Below are 20015 nucleotides of genomic sequence, written 5' to 3' on the forward strand. Positions count from 1 at the left end.
AGGCAGGTATGGAGATACACTTGTCTCCCAACCACCCAAGACACACCTCCTACGTAAGTTCCCTTGTTTATTAAAACTGCCATTTGCCAATACCAAACAGAGATGGTCTGCCTCTTTGGTCTCTCCTTGCCTTCCATGTACGAGGGACTGTTTTCAAACCCACAGTCTTGTGTTAGTACATAAAGAACTCTCAAAACTCAACGGTAAAAAAATACATATGTATAAAATTCCAATTTAAAAACGATCAAAAACCCATTTTACCAAAAAAGAGCTATGGGTGGTAGACAAGCAAATAAGCACACAGAAAGACGTTCAGTATCATTAGCTATCCAGAAAATGCAGATCAAACCACAGTATATCGCTATTCACCTAATAGAGCAGCTAAAGTAAAAACAAATAGAAAAACATACTTTGATTTTTATCAAGTATTTCTTAAGCACGAAGTATTTATTGACATCAATATTTATTGGCAGGTACTGTGTTAAGATATTAATACAGTTTTAAAAATAAACTTTTATCTGAAACCACTTTGTATACATTACATTGAGTATTACTTAAAAAAAAGGCATTTGATATAATTAAATTGTCTTCTTTTCAAAATAACCATTATCTGGAAATATGTTATAAACATAATGTACCTAGCTAGAAAATAAGAAAAGCAAGCATTAAAATCAATCAGTAGAATCTAGTATAATTTAGCTCTTCTAAAGTATTCTATCATCGTTATTTTTTTTGCCAAAGCCTCCTGTTCCAGAAAGACAATGGTAAACTATTATGACAGGGTATACTCCGTCATGCACCCCACCACAATGTGAATAGAAGTGGGTTTTTTTGTAATTTTAAAATTCAAACATTTAATACATTGTGTTAAAATGCCCTGTGACATTGCAATACTACTAAGTGTAGAGAAGACATCTAAAATAATTCTATATGCAAACTCACTTTCAATTTTGTAGTTTGGCAATGGATTTGGAGAAGCATGAAAATGAAGTTTTTAAAAATTACTTTAAAAATATTTACAAATTTCAGTAGTCTTTTTTATTGTTTTATCCCATTGTTAAGTATTTTAATTTTTTATTATGATAATGGCAAAGCATGGTTAAGTATAAGGAATAATATAATAAATATACATGTACCTACCAATTAGTTTTGATACTTGTTATCTATGTATCAAATTTATTTCACCTATTTTAATTTTGAAAGAAGCATTAGAGATTCATTTGGAGCCCACTATGTATATCTTCCCAATTTCATTACCCTACCTCCTTCTCTCTATAGACATAATCACTGTCCTGTGTTTGAGGTTTATCATCCCTATGCATGTTCTTATAAATGTAATTTACATTTATATTTCTATAAACTAAATATAGTCATTTTTAGCAATGGTTTACATGCTTTTGAACTTTATATAGAGTACTAACACAAGTTGTTTTTCACTCACAATTATGTTTGCAATATATAAATTGTCATAAAAGTAACTCTAACTCTTTTTTTTTTTTTTTTAGCTGTCAGGGTAGTCTTTAGTCTGAATATATTACAATTTATTTATTTTCCCACTAATAGAAACTTAGATTGTTTCCAATCTAGGGCAGGTCAGCAATGCTACATAACTACAGATGAATTTGAGGGAGCAGTTCCCTAAAGTATATAAATTTGGGGTTTACAAATCTTCAAATTTAAAAGATACCTCTTTACAGTGGTTATCTCAATTCATAGCCCAACTAGTAGTATTTGGGAGTTGTCATTTCTCCATATTATCACCAAGATTAGTATTGGATAACCATTTAAGTTTTTTCCTAATCTGATGAGTGCATAATGGTACTTTGTTATTACTTTTATTTGCATTTCCCTAATAACTTCCTATATCAATATATTTCATATATTTATATATTTTATATCTCAATATCTTTCATATGGTAATGGCCATTCATATTTCCTTTTTTCTGAATTGTTTGCCCATATCTTTTTCTCTCATTTTCTTATTGTACTATTTCTTTTTCCTATTCAGTTTTTGGACTTATTTATATTTCTTGAACATAATGCTTTCATTAATTACATAAAGAAACCTGGCTTATACATTATTTATAATGTTTTAGGTATATTAGGTATATACCTATTTAACATATATGCCTAACATTATAATATATACCTAATATATATATATATATATATATACCTAATGTGACATACCTATCACTGACATGATACCTAATGTTCTAACATTATAATATATACCTAATATATATATAATATTATTATATATATATTATTATATATTATATTATATATTATTATATATATTATATATATAATATAGGTATATATATAATATAGGTATATATAATATATACCTAATATATATATATAATATTAATATTATAATGTTTTAGGTATTTATAATGTATAAAACCTGGCTTTATGCATTATTTATAATGTTTTAGGTATCTAGGACATGGCCTTAATTGTAATTATTCTAAATTTAATTTTTTAAAAAATATGGTATAATTTGTATTAAGAAAACCTTTGTTATCTCAAGGTCATAGATATTGTATAATTTCAAGTTTCCAAAATTGTGCCTTTTACATTTAAGTCTTGGTTCCACATGGAATTGATTTTGTTTGGTATAGTGTAATGCTGGAATCAATTTTATATTTTTCCCTCTAGATAACCTATTTTCTTAATACCGTTTTTAAAATAGTGTCTCCATTACTCAGTTTTACCATATATTAAGCTTTCAAAAATTGCAAATATTAGAAAAATTCTGCAGGATCAGTGGAGATTGTAGCATGTCATGAGGAGGAGGGGTTTCCTCATTTATCCTGTTGTCGATACCGTACACTACACTATGATAACTTTAAAATCAGAGCTTATTCTCTGATTGTTCAACCCCTGCCATCTGCTTCCTTTATTCAGATTGTTTTGGCTTTGGCTCTTCCTGATGAATTTTACCATCTGCTCATTATAACCTCATTAGTCATTCAGGGGCAAGGGTGTGGAAGGGATAGTTCCAGTTCCCTACATGGTCTGCACAGCCACCACAGTGGGGGTGCCCTCGTTATCACAGGACTATGGTACAAGTCCTCACTCTCCAATGGGCCAGTGTGGAGGGGAAGGGGTGCCTCATTCTGGGCAGGTAGCGATGGAAGTTCAGATTCCCCATGTGGTCTCCATGGACATAGCAGGGATAGTGAGCCTTTTTATTACCAGCAGGCAGGGATGAAAGTCCCAGTTCAATACATGGTCCTCACTGACATGATACCAGCAAGAATGTTGAGTCACTTTGTTACTACCTTGCAAAGATGTAACTCTAGACTCCCTACCCAGTCATTGCTGGCGTAGGTGGAGTTGAAGCCACAGTTTTTTCTATGATATTTAGCTGGGGTTGAGCAGTCTTTGAAAAGCTTTCTGTCATGCAAGGTTGCTCCTTTCATGGTCTTTTAGCCAGAGAGAGAAAATTTTTTCTTGGAATTTTTTGTCTGCACCTGTTGGCATTTCCAGAAGTTTGGTTTCTTAAAGTCTAGGATAAATGAGGCCAAAAGAAATTCCAGGGAAATCAACACCGTGTTATTCTTTAGGTCATGATATGCCGAGTCAGTCTGACTTCCCTCCATCTTTCAGTGTCTTCTTGTTTGTTTTATATATAATATCCAGAACTGTTCGTTGTACTTAGTGGGAGGAGCAGTTGTATGTTGCAGAAAAGTACATTTATGTCATCTTCTTGGACTCCTTCACATTTTTAAAATAATTCTAGTTGGTATAAAGAAAGATATGTGTTTTTATACAATGTTCTTGTATCTACTAATATTAGTGAATGCTCTTTATGGTCCTTATAAATTGTTAATTCAATTGAACTGTTCTATCAGTGGACAATTATATCATCTGCAAATACAAAGAGATTTATATATCATTTTCTTGCTTATTTCACTAGCTGTGGCACATGATAGTAGCTTGAATAGAAGTGATTTTATTTGACTTCTTTGTCTTATTCCTTAATTTAATAAAAAAATGGTGCTAAAATTTTTACTATTGAGGTTGGTGAGTACTTAACTTTTTCATCAGTAGAGTTATTCAGTTAAGTTTCATAATAAGATATTTTTATGACAAATGAGTGTGGACTTTATTTTTGTTGATGCGTTACATTAGTAGACATCCTGGAATAAAACCAATAAAACTGTTTATATTGTGCTGAAGCCTCTATGAGTACACTAGTTAATTTTCACACATATAGAAGATCCATCTTCAATTTTCCTTGTGTTCCAAATAATAAGACATTTTCCTTTGTTCCAAATAATAAGAAATTTTTAAACAATATTGGTTAGCCTGGAGTTTCTAAAAATTTACTTTGAAGGTCTCTAGACATGTTGCCTTTCGTCAGAGGAGTTTGATCACACTTTGATAACTCTAGTAATATGTGGTTTTCTATGTGTTTTTTCCATGTCCTTGGCTATGTATCCATTCACCAACATTATTGATTACATTATTCAGATACTCTTCTGCGGCTCTCTTATTATTAAAAGACTGATGGAACTTGTTACAGCCTCCTATATTCACTCTGTTTCTTTCAGTTTTTCTTAAGATGATTTCTCACAGCTGCTGCTCTCTATACTTTTGAAGATTATATTAGTCTGTGCCTATAGCTCTACTCTGTTTTCTTTTGGCATTGCCCGCCTTATTTATTTAAAAGTATTCTCTTAGTCCTTTTAATTATTTATGTATCCTGAGGGTAATTTACCTTTATGTTAAAGATTTTTGTCTGTAGAGAATGAATTAAGTATTTTTATTTTTTATAAGCTCCATATATCTTTAAATGTATAGACAGACTCTATGTATAGCAGTCACTGTCTTAGCAGACATAGTTGCCTTAGTTGTCCCTTTACGCTTTCATACTTTGTCCTGGGTTGCTTTCTGCTATTGGTAACAATGGTTTTGTTTTTTCTCTCTGTTCTCATCCCAACCACTCACCCTTTTATTTTTTCCTTTCAGCATTATAATTTTTATTTCTCTTTTAGCTTCCTATTTTAATATGAAAAGTGTTTTTTCGTTGTTGTTTGTTTTTATCTTTCCTAATAATTCATTATGGACACTTGCGTTTGACAGTTCTACAAAATGCTGCATGTTTTTTAGAAGCATCCATTAGTCCATAATAACCAATTAAACATTTAGTAGCCACTTTGACCTCACCTCATCCACACACTCACATGATGTATAGGATAAGGAATTTTACAAGTAGAATATTTTGAATTTCTCCTTTATGACTAACTAAATTATCATGTCTTGGGTTAATACCACTGAGTACTTGAATCCCACACTGTAATTAAGTTGTTAAATTCTTAACACAAAATACTGCGTGACGATAGGACTCTGGCTATTTCTGCTTGCAGGTAAATCTACACTTCTAAGCAGCTTGTGTCCTTTACGCACCTCAGTTTCTATTGTATCCTATGCCATTCTGGAATTGTAAGTTTTGTTTTATATCCTTAGCTAAATTTTATTCTTGTACCAGTTTTGAACTATTTTAAGTAAAATATATGTACATAAAAGCACAGAATGCATCAGTGCACAGCTCACAGAGTTAACACACATGTAAACGCTATCCAGGTCAACAAATAAAATACTGCCAGTCCCCCCAAAACCCCATCTCATTACTGCTCACTCTCCTCACCCAAAGGAATCAGTCTCTTGACTTTCAAAGCAATAGATGGTTTCATTTTTTTTAATTTAATTTGTACAAGTGGAAGCATACAGCATATCTTCTTTTGAGTCAGTCTTACACTCCATATTATCCATAAAATTTATCCTGTTTGTTGCATACACCTGTAGTTCATTTGTTTTTTTCTGTATGAATATATGCAGCTTAAATATACCACAAATTATTTATCCATTCTATTAATGGACACAAAAGTTGCTTTTAATTTGGTGTTATTATGAATAATGCTGCTAGGATTATTCCCATATATTCTTTTTGTGTTTTATTTGCATGTGTCATTTATGGATGCTGTCACACATTTATATGTAAAATATGTGTGTGTGTGTGTGTGTGTGTGTGTGTGTGTGTGTGTGGTATATATATACCATATATATATATATATATATATATATATATATATACCATATATATATATATATATATATATATATACACCCAGAAATAAAATCGCTTCCACAAGATTTTGAGATTTCTACTTGTTCCACATCCTCAGCAATATTTGATTTTATCAGCTTTTAACATTTTGGCCTTACTGACAGGAATGTAGTGCTGTTTCATTGTGGTTTTAATTTGTATCTTCATGATGACTAACGAAGTTGGTCAGCTTTTGGTACGTTTATTGTCCATATGATTTCCTCTTTTGCAAAGTGCCTATTGAAATCTGTTACTCAATTTCCTAAATTATTTATATTTTTTATTGGCTTGTGTAATCTTTAAATATTCCAGACATGGCTGTTTTATCAATTACATATGTTGAAATATTTTCTTCTCACACTTGGGTTTCCCTTATCTGTTGTCTTGATGACATCTTTTGATCAACAGAAATTCTTCATTTTTTTTTTAATTTTTTTTTCAACGTTTATTTTATTTTTGGGACAGAGAGAGACAGAGCATGAACGGGGGAGGGGCAGAGAGAGAGGGAGACACAGAACCGGAAACAGGCTCCAGGCTCTGAGTCATCAGCCCAGAGCCCGACGCGGGGCTCGAACTCACGGACCGCGAGATCGTGACCTGGCTGAAGTCGGACGCTTAACCGACTGCGCCACCCAGGCGCCCCCAGAAATTCTTCATTTTGATGTACTTCAATTGAATTGTTTATGATTAAGGCTTAGAAGAATTTTAAAAAACATAAAGTGGCCATTGCCATTAGAAATTTACATTCAAATTGAAGAAGCTTAATTATATATTTGCAAGAATATGATATATAGGTAAGTACTGCATGGTGTTAGGGTTTAGATTCTGTTTAAGCTAAATGGGAAAACCCAGTGTGTTGAGATGTGGTGAAAGAGATGAGTTTTGAGCCAACATTTAAGAAAATATAAATTTTGGATTTATAAAAAGAGAAGGCAGATTATTCAGGAATATTCAAAGAAAAAATGTGACAGAGCACATAGAATAATTGGATATAGAAAAAGGGAACAGTATAAGTAGTAATTAAGCATGCAGACTTTGGGACCACACTGACTGGACTCAAATTTTTGGTCTGCTGTTTCTTTTCTGTCGCCTTGGGCAAGATACATAACCTTTCTTCAGTTCAGTTTCCTAGTGTATAAAATTGGAAGACAAAAGTAACTACTACCTACCTTTTGACAGGGTTAAAATCAAAACTAAATTTTAGTGTACGTTACATTGTCAGTAAGTGTCTATTCTTATAAGTAGAAAACAAATACATGTACAAGGGTCAGAATGAATAATTAGAATAACTATTGAGTGAAACTCACTACATCCCAGACACCAGTAATGAATGTTCCACATACAGTATCTCATTAGATCTTCAAGGCATCATTGTGAGAATAAGTATTATTTTTAAGCTAAGGCCATCAGCCATATTGAGGAACTCTACAGAGAATAGCATCATGAGTAAGGCTGGCTGTTTATAAGGGCCATTTGAGGGCAGACTTTGAATGGCAGAATGAAGAATCTGGAGATGGTCAATGCATGGCTAAGATTCACTAGAGGTAATATAATGATTAATGAAAATGATATGTTAGGAAAATTTAATCTAGGGGTAGTTTATAGGATGACCAGGAGTAAAGAGATGCTGGATGGGGATATATAAGTTAGGAAATCTGATAGAAATCTGATATGACAATCAGGAAACAAGCCTGAGTTTACCTATGGCTTTGGGGTTGGTAAGAAAATAATTTGGTAATGTTAAAGATAACGTATGTGACCTGAATTTCCTGGGTAACTATTTTTTTATACAGTAGGGCTTTGGCCACATAAGCAAAGCTAAACTGAAAAATGTAATGCCTCTTCAGTGCAGTATTTGGTCAGTGTTTTAGTCTTCTTGGGCTGCTATAGGAAAATACCATAGACTGGGTGGCTTAAACAACAGACATTTATCTTTTTACTGTTCTAGAAGTCTAAGCTCAAGGTGCCGGAACTTTTGGTTCCTGGTAAGAACTATGTTCCTGGCCAGTTATGATGAATGGCTTAATGTTAATTGAGAATCCATGTTATACTAAACATAGCAAAGAATAGATGATGCCTTTCATTAAAAATAATAAGAAAATGTGAATATGTATTTTTACATGACCCTTTTCTTCACTACAGAATGGAGGTCTCTACAGTCAATAAAAACAGAGTTCTGGGTAATTTCCACATGGTTGTCATACTAATACACTGAATCATTTCCTATCTAAGTCTATCATGTTACTCCTTTTTCATTAAAAAAAAAGTTTATTTGAGAGAGAGGGGCTGGGGAGAGGCAGAGAAAGGGAGAGAGAGAGAATCCCAAGCAGACTCCATGCTCAGCACAGAGCAAGATGCAGGGCTCAGTCTCATGAGCCAAAGACCTGAGCCAAGGTCGGCGGCAAGATGGCGGCTTAGGAGGACGCTGGGATCACCGCACGTCCTGCTGATCACTTAGATTCCATCTACATCTGCCTAAATAACCCAGAAAACCGCCAGAGGATTAGCAGAACGGAGTCGCCGGAGCCAAACGCAGACGAGAGGCCCACGGAAGAGGGTAGGAAGGGCGGCGAGGCGGTGCGCGCTCCACGGACTGGCGGGAGGGAGCCGGGGCGGAGGGGCGGCTCGCCGGCCAAGCACAGCCACCGAGTCTGGCTTGCAAAAGCGGAGGGGCCTGACGGACTGTGTTCCCACAACAAGCGCGACTTAGCGTCTGGGAGGTCATAAGTTAACAGCTCTGCTCGGAAAGCGGGAAGGCTGGAGGACAAAGGGAGGGAGAGCTGCTGAGCCCCCTGACAACAGAGCTCAGTTTGGTGGGGAACAAAGGCGCTCGCCAGCGCCATCTCCCCCGCCCATCCCCCAGCCGAAATCCCAAAGAGAACCTGTTCCTGCCGGGGAACTTGCTCGCTCCGCGCAAACACCCAACTCTGCGCTTCGGCGGAGCCAAACCTCCGGCAGCGGATCTGACTCCCTCCCACTGCCACAGGGCCCCTCCTGAAGTGGATCACCTAAGGTGAAGCGATCTAAGCCTGCCCCTCCTGCCCCCGAGCACCTTGCCTACCCACCCCAGCTAATACGCCAGATCCCCAGCATCACAAGCCTGGCACGGTGCAAGTAGCCCAGACGAGCCACACCACCCCACAGTGAATCCCGCCCCTAGGAGAGGGGAAGAGAAGGCACACACCAGTCTGACCGTGGCCCCAGCGGTGGGCTGGGGACAGACATCAGGTCTGACTGCGGCCCCGCCCACCAACTCCAGTTATACACTACAGCACAGGGGAAGTGCCCTGCAGGTCCGCACCACTCCAGGGACTATCCAAAATGACCAAGCGGAAGAACTCCCCTCAGAAGAATCTCCAGGAAATAACAACAGCTAATGAGCTGATCAAAAAGGATTTAAATAATATAACAGAAAGTGAATTTAGAATAATAGTCATAAAATTAATCGCTGGGCTTGAAAACAGTATACAGGACAGCAGAGAATCTCTTGCTACAGAGATCAAGGGACTAAGGAACAGTCACGAGGAGCTGAAAAACGCTTTAAACGAAATGCATAACAAAATGGAAACCACCACAGCTCGGCTTGAAGAGGCAGAGGAGAGAATAGGTGAACTAGAAGATAAAGTTATGGAAAAAGAGGAAGCTGAGAAAAAGAGAGATAAAAAAATCCAGGAGTATGAGGGGAAAATTAGAGAACTAAGTGATACACTAAAAAGAAATAATATACGCATAATTGGTATCCCAGAGGAGGAAGAGAGAGGGAAAGGTGCTGAAGGGGTACTTGAAGAAATCATAGCTGAGAACTTCCCTGAACTGGGGAAGGAAAAAGGCATTGAAATCCAAGAGGCACAGAGAACTCCCTTCAGACGTAACTTGAATCGATCTTCTGCACGACATATCATAGTGAAACTGGCAAAATACAAGGATAAAGAGAAAATTCTGAAAGCAGCAAGGGGTAAGCGTGCCCTCACATATAAAGGGAGACCTATAAGACTCGTGACTGATCTCTCTTTTGAAACTTGGCAGGCCAGAAAGAATTGGCACGAGATTTTCAGGGTGCTAGACAGAAAAAATATGCAGCCGAGAATCCTTTATCCAGCAAGTCTGTCATTTAGAATAGAAGGAGAGATAAAGGTCTTCCCAAACAAACAAAAACTGAAGGAATTTGTCACCACTAAACCAGCCCTACAAGAGATCCTAAGGGGGACCCTGTGAGACAAAGTCCCAGAGACATCACTACAAGCATAAAACATACAGACATCACAATGACTCTAAACCCGTATCTTTCTATAATAACACTGAATGTAAATGGATTAAATGCGCCAACCAAAAGACATAGGGTATCAGAATGGATAAAAAAACAAGACCCATCTATTTGCTGTCTACAAGAGACTCATTTTAGACCTGAGGACACCTTTAGATTGAGAGTGAGGGGATGGAGAACTATTTATCATGCGACTGGAAGCCAAAAGAAAGCTGGAGTAGCCATACTTATATCAGACAAACTAGACTTTAAATTAAAGGCTGTAACAAGAGATGAAGAAGGACATTATATAATAGTTACAGGGTCTATCCATCAGGAAGAGCTAACAATTATAAATGTCTATGCACCGAATACCGGAGCCCCCAAATATATAAAACAATTACTCATAAACATAAGCAACCTTATTGATAAGAATGTGGTAATTGCAGGGGACTTTAATACACCACTTACAGAAATGGATAGATCATCTAGACACACGGTCAATAAAGAAACTAGGGCCCTGAATGAGACATTGGATCAGATGGACTTGACAGATATATTTAGAACTCTGCATCCCAAAGCAACAGAATATACTTTCTTCTCGAGTGCACATGGAACATTCTCCAAGATAGATCATATACTGGGTCACAAAACAGCCCTTCATAAGTTTACAAGAATTGAAATTATACCATGCTTACTTTCAGACCACAATGCTATGAAGCTTGAAATCAACCACAGAAAAAAGTCTGGAAAACCTCCAAAAGCATGGAGGTTAAAGAACACCCTACTAACGAATGAGTGGGTCAACCAGGCAATTAGAGAAGAAATTAAAAAATATATGGAAACAAATGAAAATGAAAATACAACAATCCAAACGCTTTGGGACGCAGCAAAGGCAGTCCTGAGAGGAAAATACATTGCAATCCAGGCCTATCTCAAGAAACAAGAAAAATCCCAAATACAAAATCTAACAGCACACCTAAAGGAACTAGAAGCAGAACAGCAAAGGCAGCCTAAGCCCAGCAGAAGAAGAGAAATAATAAAGATCAGGGCAGAAATAAACAATATAGAAACTAAAAAAACTGTAGAGCAGATCAACGAAACCAAGAGTTGGTTTTTTGAAAAAATAAACAAAATTGACAAACCTCTAGCCAGGCTTCTCAAAAAGAAAAGGGAGATGACCCAAATAGATAAAATCATGAATGAAAATGGAATTATTACAACCAATCCCTCAGAGATACAAACAATTATCAGGGAATACTATGAAAAATTATATGCCAACAAACTGGACAACCTGGAAGAAATGGACAAATTCCTGAACAACCACACTCTTCCAAAACTCAATCAGGAGGAAATAGAAAGCTTGAACAGACCCATAACCAGCGAAGAAATTGAATCGGTTATCAAAAATCTCCCAACAAATAAGAGTCCAGGACCAGATGGCTTCCCAGGGGAGTTCTACCAGACGTTTAAAGCAGAGATAATACCTATCCTTCTCAAGCTATTCCAAGAAATAGAAAGGGAAGGAAAACTTCCAGACTCATTCTATGAAGCCAGTATTACTTTGATTCCTAAACCAGACAGAGACCCAGTAAAAAAAGAGAACTACAGGCCAATATCCCTGATGAATATGGATGCAAAAATTCTCAATAAGGTACTAGCAAATCGAATTCAATGGCATATAAAAAGAATTATTCACCATGATCAAGTGGGATTCATTCCTGGGATGCAGGGCTGGTTCAACATTCGCAAATCAATCAACGTGATACATCACATTAACAAAAAAAAAGAGAAGAACCATATGATCCTGTCAATCGATGCAGAAAAGGCCTTCGACAAAATCCAGCACCCTTTCTTAATAAAAACCCTTGAGAAAGTCGGGATAGAAGGAACATACTTAAAGATCATAAACGCCATTTATGAAAAGCCCACAGCTAACATCATCCTCAACGGGGAAAAACTGAGAGCTTTTTCCCTGAGATCAGGAACACGACAAGGATGCCCACTCTCACCGCTGCTGTTTAACATAGTGCTGGAAGTTCTAGCATCAGCAATCAGACAACAAAAGGAAATCAAAGGCATCAAAATTGGCAAAGATGAAGTCAAGCTTTCGCTTTTTGCAGATGACATGATATTATACACGGAAAATCCGATAGACTCCACCAAAAGTCTGCTAGAACTGATACAGGAATTCAGCAAAGTTGCAGGATACAAAATCAATGTACAGAAATCAGTTGCATTCTTATACACTAACAATGAAGCAACAGAAAGACAAATAAAGAAACTGATCCCATTCACAATTGCACCAAGAAGCATAAAATACCTAGGAATAAATCTAACCAAAGATGTAAAGGATCTGTATGCTGAAAATTATAGAAAGCTTATGAAGGAAATTGAAGAAGATTTAAAGAAATGGAAAGACATCCCCTGCTCATGGATTGGAAAAATAAATATTGTCAAAATGTCAATACTACCCAAAGCTATCTACACATTCAATGCAATCCCAATCAAATTTGCACCAATATTCTTCTCGAAACTAGAACAAGCAATCCTAAAATTCATATGGAACCACAAAAGGCCCCGAATAGCCAAAGGAATTTTGAAGAAGAAGACCAAAGCAGGAGGCATCACAATCCCAGACTTTAGCCTCTACTACAAAGCTGTCATCATCAAGACAGCATGGTATTGGCACCAAAACAGACACATAGACCAATGGAATAGAATAGAAACCCCAGAACTAGACCCACAAACGTATGGCCAACTCATCTTTGACAAAGCAGGAAAGAACATCCAATGGAAAAAAGACAGCCTCTTTAACAAATGGTGCTGGGAGAACTGGACAGCAACATGCAGAAGGTTGAAACTAGACCACTTTCTCACACCATTCACAAAAATAAACTCAAAATGGATAAAGGACCTAAATGTGAGACAGGAAACCATCAAAACCTTAGAGGAGAAAGCAGGAAAAGACCTCTCTGACCTCAGCCGTAGCAATCTCTTACTGGACACATCCCCAAAGGCAAGGGAATTAAAAGCAAAAGTGAATTACTGGGACCTTATGAAGATAAAAAGCTTCTGCACAGCCAAGGAAACAACCAACAAAACTAAAAGGCAACCAACGGAATGGGAAAAGATATTCGCAAATGACATATCGGACAAAGGGCTACTATCCAAAATCTATAAAGAGCTCACCAAACTCCACACCCAAAAAACAAATAACCCAGTGAAGAAATGGGCAGAAAACATGAATAGACACTTCTCTAAAGAAGACATCCGGATGGCCAACAGGCACATGAAAAGATGTTCAGCGTCGCTCCTTATCAGGGAAATACAAATCAAAACCACACTCAGGTATCACCTCACGCCAGTCAGAGTGGCCAAAATGAACAAATCCGGAGACTATAGATGCTGGAGAGGATGTGGAGAAACGGGAACCCTCTTGCACTGTTGGTGGGAATGCAAATTGGTGCAGCCGCTCTGGAAAGCAGTGTGGAGGTTCCTCAGAAAATTAAAAATAGACCTACCCTATGACCCAGCAATAGCACTGCTAGGAATTTATCCAAGGGATACAGGAGCACTGATGCATAGGGCCACTTGTACCCCAATGTTCATAGCAGCACTCTCAACAATAGCCAAATTATGGAAAGAGCCTAAATGTCCATCAACTGATGAATGGATAAAGAAATTGTGGTTTATATACACAATGGAATATTACGTGGCAATGAGAAAAAATGAAATATGGCCTTTCGTAGCAACGTGGATGGAACTGGAGAGTGTGATGCTAAGTGAAATAAGCCATACAGAGAAAGACAGATACCATATGGTTTCACTCTTATGTGGATCCTGAGAAACTTCACAGGAACCCATGGGGGAGGGGAAGGAAAAAAAAAAAAAAGAGGTTAGAATGGGAGAGAGCCAAAGCATAAGAGACTTAAAAACTGAGAACAAACTGAGGGTTGATGGGGGGTGGGAGGGAGGAGAGGGTGGGTGATGGGTATTGAGGAGGGCACCTTTTGGGATGAGCACTGGGTGTTGTATGGAAACCAATTTGTCAATAAATTTCATAAAAAAAAAAAAAAAAAAAAAAAAAAAACAAAGACCTGAGCCAAAATCAAGAGTTGGATGTTCAGCTGACTGAGCCACCCAGGCGCCGCCCTCTCTTTTTTCATTTTTAAGACATCTTAATATTACTTTACGACAAGATTTTCCAGTTTAGCTCCCAGGAAAGTAAATCTAAACGAAGGTTATATGAAATCCAAAAGAAAGAAAGCATCTTCACTTTCTTTGAGCCCACAACTTTTTGTGCAGGTGCAAGTTGAGTTTTTCCTTACTTTTATCCTTTACTTTTTAGCTAATTAAGACTCATCAATTCTCAGACTATTGACGTGTCAATATATCGAATATGCAACAAAGGTTTTATGATGAGGACATCACCAACAGATAGAATGATCTAAATTATTTTACCTTATGCAAAATATCTCCATCAGATGTATTCCCCTAAGTCAGTAGTCTGCAAATACTAATACGCTTCAAAATAGTTTTATTAAATGAGATCTTAACTATAAGTTCAACATATAAAGGAAATAAAGCTACACTGATTGGATGAAGGGGACTGGATACTGCCCCACTGGTTGCTGTCCTACACGCCTCCCACAGGGGTTCCTAAAGCTGAGAAGAGGTCCTTTCAAGCAACACAAAGTGAAAAGCCTCTGCTCCAACTTGACGCTGATTGCCAATATTCTTGGTAAACTGGCAATGCCTCCAGAGATATAATGCCTTAGGACATCGCTGTTTATTGAGAAAGGAAACTGATTATCCCCTGAATTGATCATTGAATTGGAAGTCAGAGGATTTGGGCTCAAGTATATTTCCTTCTCTGCCAATAGTTTGTCCTATGGTCTTAACTTCTCTCTTCCTCTTTATATACAACCCCTAATCTATAAATAAAGAAGTTGATAGCAGAAGAATACTGTACTTGAAGCAGGAAGCCCACATTATGTGAAGTTAATCAATTACTGTCAGATTTTCTTGAACAAAATGTTTCTTGATTTCAATTTTTCCATTTGCCTAATGATGTCATCAAATATCTCAGAGGTTACTTATTTATGTCATGTGTGTGTGTGTGTGTGTGTGTGTGTACACACATGTATAGAAGTGTATACACACACACACACACACACACACACACACACGTAGAGAGAGACAGAGACAGAGACCGAGTATAAATCTATTAATGAGTTAAACTTATGAGAATTATTTAATTACAACACCAATATAAATGTATATGTAAAAACAAAAAAAATCTAGAAAAGTTCAAATTTACAACGCTGATTTAATACAATAGAAGTTGCTTTCCTGAATTTGCTTAAGTGTTCACAATGTACTTTGGTCCTGACTCCTAGAGTGCCACTTCTGTTTTACCTGCTATGTTTCATGTGCTTGAGTATGCCTCAGGGGCCATCTGTTATTCTCCATTTGACTTCTGATGAAACCTTCATTTCTACAAAGCACCTTAATGCCATTTGGTCTTCATTTAGTAGTAATACATTATTTATACTTCTTTAATTTCTCTGGGGCTATTACAAAAGAACTAATCGGTGACATTACAGTCATAACCAGCAACACAAACAAAGACAGTAATTTGTGTAAGGCTAGCATAGAACTCATCCAGAACAGGTTCATTTGTTTTCCGCTAAAATCAAATTCTCTTGGAAAACATTTGTACCGAATAATTTCCACATTCAAGCTTAGAAAATATTGAGATAAGTTGACCGAGTTATGTAATGTGCTTATCAAATCTCAAATGCTGTTAGAACACTGTACTCTGAGCCAGAGCGTCAGGGCTCCAGTCCCCAGCTCAGCTCTTCCTCATCGCCATCATCCTGAGACAGAAACTGAATCATTAATTGCCCCTAGGAAAGATTAAATTGTTCCTTTGTTTCCTCTTTTATAAAATGGGAATAATTATCTCTTCGTGGGTTGTCATGAAAGATGAAAAGGGATAATGCATGTGAAGGTATGGTATAAACTGTAAAGAGCACAATAAAATACACAGGATCGCTGGTTCCTACATTCTATCTACATCTTATTCTATCATTCGCTGACCACATTCAAAAGAAAACGCTAAGAGAAAAGGAGAGAGAAACTGCAGAGGTAAGTTTTAGTTTCAAAAGAACTGCGTATTATAGGAATACGTTCAGAATTTTTTTCCCTTTGTTTCTTTCATTTTTACTTAAGTAAAATATTTTTACTTACTTGTTACATTAATGCCATGGAAAGCATTCAAAACCTTAGGTAGCAGAGATTGTGTTTTAAAGTAGTTTCAAAAATTAACTAAAACAAAGTGAATTCGTTAAAACTTTCTTTTATTTATACCTATACAAATAACCATTTAGATTTCTTTTTTCTTCTTTTTTCAGGAACAAATGTAATTACAATTTTAAGTTAAAAAAAAAAGGATTTGAAACGTAATTTACCATGAGTATTTAATAGAAAAAAAATCATATCCCAAGCTTTTAAATATTTTTTTTAATTAAAAAAAATTTTTAAACGTTTATTTATTTTTGAGAGGGAGACAAACAGAGCATGAACGGGGGAGGGTCAGAGAAAGAAGGAGACACAGAATCCGGAACAGGCTCCAGGCTCTGAGCTGTCACCACATAGCCCAGCACGGGGCTCAAACCCATGAACCGTGAAGATCATGACCTGAGCTGAAGTCGGACGCTTAACCGACTGAGCCACCCAGGCGCCCCTAAATATTTTTGATGAAATACCAAAAAATCTATGGGTCACTATATATTAAATTTTTTTTTTCTGTAAATAATCACTTACACTACTGTAGAATTTTGTTCTTATAAGAGTAAAATCAGTCAGGGTCATACTTTAAAATTTTGCTTTATTTGGCGCGCCTGGGTGGCTTAGTCGGTTGGGCGTCTGACTTCATGGCTCAGGTCTTGATCTCTCAGTCATGGATTTGAGCCCCGTCTTGGGCTCTGTGCTGGCAGCTGGGAGCCTGGATCCTTTTTTGGATTCTGTGCCTTTCTCTCTCTCTCCCTCTCTCTCTCTCTCTCTGTCCCTCCCCCACTCATACTCTGTCTCTCTTTCAAAAATAAACATTAAAAAATTTTTAAATTGTACTTTATTATAACATTTACTTTACAATAACTTCCTTTTTCCTTTTGAAACTTACATTCACAAAATTTTGTTTAAAAATAAATATATAATTCTAATCACTACTTTGATGATATGCCAAAACAGTTAATTAAAAATATATTGACTATTATTTGTCCATAAAATAAATTAGGTGAAAATCCAAATAAATCTTCTACTCCCTAGCCACTGGCTTTCAGGTCAAGCAATATCCTTTTAGACCTCTTGCCAGATGGAAGGTCATTGTACTCCATTTAGAAAATGAATCATGGGATAAAAAATATTCCATTTATTATGCTGAGTTAATATAATTGTTCAGAACAACATATTGCTGTTAGAGTTTTTATGTGGTGTCCTAAGACAACGGTCTCAAATTATCTCAAATTTTACTTACAAAATGAATTGTATTAATCTATATATGTATGATATGATGAGTTCATCAAATAAAGGGGGGTGTCTCACATATTTTCTGAACTGTCTCAGGACTTAATCCTATTCACAGCACACTCAAAAGACAGTGTCCTGTGCAAATCAGAATAAATATTTAGATTGCAATAAAATTGCTTTGGGGGAGCATTTCTCAAATGACTGCCGGGAAGTTTTCTGCCTGTCAACACTTGGAATTTCAAAGTCTTCAAGAAAAACATCTCCTTTGATACCATCCCTCTCTCAGAGTCTCCTAGCAAGTAGAAAAGGCCATACAAGCTATGGCTGAACACTCATGCTTCTACTTTGGAGTCAGAGGCTGAGAGAATGATTAATGGTAGGATGAAGTTAAGATTTTCCAGCCTTTTAGTGAGAACTGTTGTTGCTGACGTCAAGGCTTGGTAGAGGAAGAAACCCATTGCACAGTCCTGTTCCCTCAGTTACACAGGCAGGAAAGGTTATACAGAAAAATGTATTCTGAGATTTCATCTTTTCTGTAGGGAATCTAGCTGGCTTACATTTGAGACGGAACTTTTTCTTTTCTGTCGTTAAAGCTACTGCTAGACCTCCGCGTTTCAAGTAGAAGAGCCAGCCGTATTGATAAAGATGATGAAATGTGTAAGTGCTGTATTCATTAACATTTTCACATTTAAAAAAAATGTTTTGGTAACTAAACACAATTTTTAATAACTGACATTTCTAAAACAAATGTCTTACTGCCCACATGCAGAATATTGCCACAGAAAAAAATAAGCTAAAGGTGGCTGGGTGGCTCAGTTGGTTGAGCTTCCAACTCTTGATTTCAGCTCAGGTCATGATCTCATGGTTCATGGGTTTGAGCCCCATGTCAAACTCTGTGCTGACAGCATGAAACCTTCTTGGAATTCTCTCTCTCTCTCTCTCTCTCTCTCTCTCTCTGCCCCTCTCCTATTTGTATGTGCACTCTCTCTACTCTCAAAATAAATAAGTAAACTTAAAAAAAAATAAACTACATGCATTTTGTGGAATAAAAAATTTCTAGAGCATTTTAATACACAACCCTAGAGAACAGCGAATGGGCATTATTAAGATGATTGTTTATGTTTTTTTTAAAGCCCAGACACTTTATAAATTCTAGGCACTTACTTTTGCTATTCCTTGGCTGTTTTCACTAGTCAGAGAAAAATCATGGTGATCCAGGAGTAACAAATCAAAACACATTAAATACACAAAACAGAGTTACGGTAAACATTCTTAAGTACCTGAAGAAGTCAATTTTTAAAAGTACCGAACATTAAAAATCCACAGGGAGTTTTTAGGTAACGACAACACAATTATCACATCTCAATTGATTGAGAAAAAAAAGCATCTGACTCTGACTTTTATATAGAGAATTCTTTCAGAGTAAAATAATCCATTCAGACTTCTAGGGGAAAAAAGATGCTAATTAAGGATAGGGCTATAAATCATATACCTGCAGAATTATATTTGTCAATTATTTGATGAGGAACATTTTATTGTTTGAAGAGTAAAATGGTCTCCTGAGCTTTATTTACACTATCATTTTTTCTTAATCAGCCAATTCTACATTAGAACCAATTAGCTTACCTGGACTTATTAGTCATTATCACCATTCACCATTTTTTCCTCATTTCTCTTCTTTAGTATAAAACACAGAATTGCACTTCTCCTTCCTTTAGAAGTCGGACATGGCTACAGGGCGGGGACTAGGTGAGGTGAATGAGCCACTCACTTCTTGCCTGAAAGTTAACGGAGGTGGAAAACAAACTCAGTAATCAAGAGAAATAATATTTTAATTCAGTACTTGAAGAAATAAAAATGAATGCAAAAATCCATGATGATAAACATGTCAAAATGAAAATAAAAATGAAACAGTGTTATTAATTTTTCCTTTTGTCTCAAGCTGCAATGTGGTTGGGTTTTGCCCTGTACTGATTCATGAATGAGTTGTATCTAATCATAATACATAAATTTGAAACCATGCTCACTGAGGGGAATCAATTTTTGGCTATGGACATACAACTAAAGTTATTAAAAGAGTAGAATCACACTTAGTGATTAGTCAAACTTATACAA

The sequence above is a fragment of the Prionailurus viverrinus genome, chromosome B2, assembly GCF_022837055.1.
Source record: "Prionailurus viverrinus isolate Anna chromosome B2, UM_Priviv_1.0, whole genome shotgun sequence".
NCBI classification, from domain to species: domain Eukaryota; kingdom Metazoa; phylum Chordata; class Mammalia; order Carnivora; family Felidae; genus Prionailurus; species Prionailurus viverrinus.